The sequence below is a fragment of the Amphibalanus amphitrite genome, unplaced genomic scaffold (genome assembly GCF_019059575.1).
Source record: "Amphibalanus amphitrite isolate SeventyFive unplaced genomic scaffold, NRLGWU_Aamphi_draft 000019F_arrow, whole genome shotgun sequence".
NCBI lineage: Eukaryota > Metazoa > Arthropoda > Thecostraca > Balanomorpha > Balanidae > Amphibalanus > Amphibalanus amphitrite.
Window position 1 is genome coordinate 672,847 of NW_024881515.1, and position 5,044 is coordinate 677,890.

The window sequence follows — 5,044 nt, forward strand, 5'->3', positions numbered from 1 at the left end:
TGCGTTTCGCAGTTCGCTCGATCATTCCAGTGAAGCGAGGCGTGCCTTCTCGGCCACTAATTCATCGGCCGTCCTGTCAATTAGCCAGTCAATCCATCAGCGGCCGAACGGTGCCGTCCTCGGTCGGCGGGCAGAACTGGGCCGCGCGCCGTCAGACCGGTTCCCAGCGGCCGGCCACATGTGTCCGGGACCGGTGCCGGGCCGGGCCGGGACCGGTGCCGGGTCGGACCGGGAGCGCGGTCGGGTGCGACGCGCCGGCGCCGGCGCCGCGACAATGTGGCGTCACGCGCGCCGGTCCGCCGGTGCAGCGGCGTCTGAGGCACGCGGCTCCGACGGGGAGGTGGTCCCGGGTCCGCTAACGGCTGACGAGGTGGTCTCGCCGCTACTCCGGCGAGGTGGTCCCGTCTCGCGCCCCGCTGACAGCCCTCCGAGCCCAGCCACGAGTGCCCCCAAATCCACCGGTAACTTCCGGAGCTCAGGAGCCGAGATGGCTCCACGGGGCACGGAGCCCGAGCGAGTCTGAACTCAGCTTTATGGCGGTCGGGACGCAAATTCGTCTCCATCAAATTCGTTATCAGATCCGTCATCAAATCCGTCATTGAATTCGTCATCGAATCCGTTTCGAGATGAGTCATTCGCTGCGTCACGAGAAACCCTACAATCAACGGCGCCATCATGCTCATTATCGATCATAATCGATGCCGATTTTTATTGGTGGGCTGTCCCTATCCAAGTGTTCAGCCAGAGACCCTGAGAGTGGACAAAGGTCCCTTTTTGTATTTAGGCCTCTTCACTCGTCGAGTGTCTATCCTATCAAGTCGGTCACACATCGACAAACAAGTCTTATTTGCCATTTACAAAATATATTTCCCATTTTCCCAGGCACACCCGCACATCCGACACTTGCTTTATTCAAAGTTCTTCCAGTCTCACGCCTGGACTGTGGTTGAGGGTCGGCGTGAATCTGACTGTCGGTACAAAGCCTCTATACCTACAGATTTGTGGCGTCCAAATAGCGTGTTTACTAACCAATAATAACCACATGTGGTGGTCGTGTGGGACAGCAGTGACGTGCCGCGAAGTGCAGGTGAAGGCGCGGGACGTGACGACCTCAGCCGACCGCGACGCTCCTCAGTGTACCTAACTTTCCATACTCGCATGATTGCGCGAAATTGTGCAAGTGATATTCTCCCCATCTCTAACTTTTACCGTGTCCTCAGTTCTGAACTTTGTATGGATATTGTATGCGAGTACCTATATACAACCCTGTGCGCTGTGCGCTGTCTCTCAGGGCTGTCAGCTCAGACCGGGCAGCCGGCCGTCCCTGTCCGGTCGGTCGGCCGCTGACAGCGCCTGCGTTCCGTCGCGGGCTCTCGGCAACCCTCGCTCGGGTTTCAGCGGCGCGTGCCCCGCCAGCAGTGGCGGATCCAGGATTTTCACTGGGGAGGGGCTGCAGGTCATAATTGGGCGCCACGCCCCGGATGGGCGCCATAGTCGCATCGTATTGGCGCTGAAATATTGGCGCCCAGTGGCCCTGACAAGAGGCGCCCAGGATCAGTATGTACAGTGACACCACACGATTGGAAATATCGGTGCGGAGCGTACTGAAACGACGTTATTCGACTGATTTTTGCATCCTAGTCCTAGTATGCGGCACTCCGATGAGTTGCGAATTGAAAATTGGCGCCACTGCGCCTTCGGCGCAGTGGCGCCAGTTTTCCTTGGGTGGGGGCTGCCAGCCCCCGCAGCCCCCCCTGGATCCGCCACTGCCCGCCAGGCCGGCGACGGTGGCGACGCGGCCAGAGCAAATACGGCTCACGTTACGCGCGCGGCCGGCCGGAAGCGCGCAGCACGAGACCGGATACGATCGGCGCAGCGGGACTGAGCGGGTCGGAACAGGTGGATAGGACAGCGGCAGATCGGGGAACTGGGGGATGGAGGTAGTCATCCGAGATTTTCAGGAGTTATAGTAAAGGAAACTTTATTGGATGAACACTGAACAGGTATATACATATTCCTACACATTAAGGGACCCTCCCACCTTCAAAACAGTTAATGAATTGGCATGAAAGTGATGTCGCTCGGTTCAGAAAGAGCAAAAACGAATATCTACCAAATTTCATCGAAAAATATTCACCGGTTTTCAAGATATTAGACTTTTACTTTTGTTTACTTTTTGGGATCTCCGCTGTTCCTAGCGACTTTATTTGAAAGTGCGGCATTTGTTGCGCGTAAAGCAGCATATACCACCGCGTGCTACAAAACGTTTTAGTCAAACATTTAAAAATCGTTAGATATCTGCGATGACGTCACACATTCAGAGGGGTATTCCTATGCATTAGCCCCTCTGAATCAAAATGCTGCAATTTTGAAATTCAATATTTCCGATTTAAGGCATTTCTCGATGTTGGGAGTACCGAAACCGGTAATTGTGAGCCAGGGACCCCATTTTGGCTATCTCAACTCAAATCTAATGTTAAGGTGGGAGGGTCCCTTTAAAATTAATTCAAAGGCGTGTTTCGGGAATTGTACAAGAAAAATATATGGTGTAATGCTAGTGCAATTGAATCGCTGTAACAGCTTCTATTGCGACTAAATAGACCGCCTTACATGGGACTGACTTGAATTTCGTGGAAAGACAAGATGTTCCCATAAAAAGTTAAATTATAAAGTTAACCGTTGTTGAGGATCTGCTCGGTCTGCTTCTCTTAGTTCCTCACGAAAAGAATTCCGAATCAGTTCAAAGGGTACAAGGGTACAATTTACTTCCATGACATTCGAAAGACATAAATAAATAATAAATGAGCGCTTAGCTGTCCTTTTTTATTTACGGCGAATATCCCTCGCGACATATAGTCGTTCTTTGCACCATTCCATTCGTTGCAAAAAATGATATCATAATGAATTACAAGAAGGCAAAGCAGTTTCTTTTCCCTTTTCGCAAATGACATGGATGGAGCTGCACTAGGCCATTGCTACATACACTACAGATTTAACAATCGCTAAATCTGTGCCGAATTTACAAAGTCTAAGGGGGCATGAATGCATTAGCCCCTTAGGACCCGAAAACTGCAGACTTTGAATTCAAATAATTCCGAGTTAAGGCATTGCTCGATGTTGTGAGTGCCCAAATCGGTAATTGAAAGCCAGGGATCCCAAGTTAGCTATATCAACTCAAAGCTAATTTTAAGGTGGGGTGGCCATTGGTCACATTAATAACACAGGAATAGGAAAGTCCATCTTTTGTCGAATATCATTCAGCTCGTTGCTCACTTTCGCCGCTTTCGATGGACGACGAAGAGAGCGGGTACACACTGATATTCACCTAGGTCAGTTCCCAGGAATTCGGAGGTATTGTTGAACTTTGGACGCTTATGTAGTCATGGGCCTGGGGCCAAGCCGTGTCTCATTGGTAAGATGCTTTGACTTTAGCAGTTTTGCTTTCCACATTTTTGTGGAAGTATTCGTAAGCGAGTAGTGACTGCATGCACTGTTACTGTTTAAGTGTAAGTTTAAAGATTTAAAAATAAAATAAAATTTGGTTATACCAAGTTTCAACCTGCCGGAGGGTCATGGAAAACAAATTTGGTGGCAGGATTCGGCATGAAGAACAGCGTCAGTTAGTTGATAGTGCCGTTTTCACGACGGCCATCTGGTACACATTTGGTCAGGCGCGGATACAAGGGGGGCCATGGGGGCCATGGCCCCCCCCTTGGCCGATTTTTTTCAAAAATAAAATAAAAAGTTAAAAAGTTAAAAAGCTGAAAAAGGGGCCTCCTGAAAATAAAGTGGCCGAAATCCGATGAGTTTTTTTTTAACCTACCCACTTAGTTATTTCTTAGAAGACTAGCTGAGAAGACTTCTTTGTTAGAAGATTGGTAAAGCTTTTCATAACTTGGAGGTCTCTTATACTCACAGAGATGACCACTTTTACAGGGCCTCCTAACCTGCACAGGGGGCCTCCAAGCCTGCACAGATGTTGAGATGTTGCCTGAACAGCTAGATAAGCTCAATAGACGCAGTTTTTTTTTTGGGGGGGGGGGGGCCCAACAAGTGGGAAGATGGGGCCTCCAACAGGTGGGATTATGGGGGGGGGGCCTCCTGGTTTCTAATGGCCCCTCCCTTGGAGATTTTCTGGATCCGCCCCTGCATTTGGTGCACATCTGGTACAGATTAGGTGCAGATTTGGTCAAATCAGGTTCAGTGTATCTCTTAGCAGCCATCAGCTAGGGTTGCACTAATTGCTTATATGCCTGCTTTGTCATATTGTCAGAGAGCATCATCGATTAAAACACTGAAATAAATTTTCGCCGGATAGCCCGTCGTGAAAACGGCCATATTCAGGCGGAGTAGACAAAGTCGTGAGTGGTGCATCGTGCTGTGCTCGGTGAGAGTATGGCCGGTTTTATCCGCTGGTGATTCTGTTATTTTTTGGTGTTCGGGGGCAGTGGATGGCTTCTGGGCCTCGTTTCATAAAGCGAGTCCGTAACTTACGCCGTTTTTTGGGCTTGTATTGTAAGCGCATGTGAAGCGATTAATTTATTTCCCCTTCTCCCTTCTATTCTTGCTTGCAAGATAAATAAATTCAACGATTCAAACTATCGTCATGGCTTCACATGCGCTTGCAATACAAGACCAAAACCCGTCGTAAGTTACGTTACGGACTCGCTTTATGAAACCAGGCCCAAGTGACGATCTGCAGTTGTCTGCCTGGCTCATTCACACTGCACCAGGCGCATATCTCTCTCTACAGAGGCTCTGGACCGCGCCTCGTATCAGCCCAGCGCCAGGCCCGTCCCAAGAGATAGGGTGAAGGAGGCGGGGGTGGGTGGTGGGTGGTCGCCGGTCACCATGGACGCCCCTCCCCTCCACTTCCGGCCCCCGCGGCGCGGCTGGCCGCCATTGGAGGCGGCCTCCAACCGGCGGCCGGTGCATATGCGCGATCGCGGCCGGCGACCAATGAGCGGCGCGGTGGGCGGAGCCAGGCGCGCAGGCGCCGCCCCCTCTCTGGCGGCCGAGGTGGCGATGACGAATGCCAGAGAAG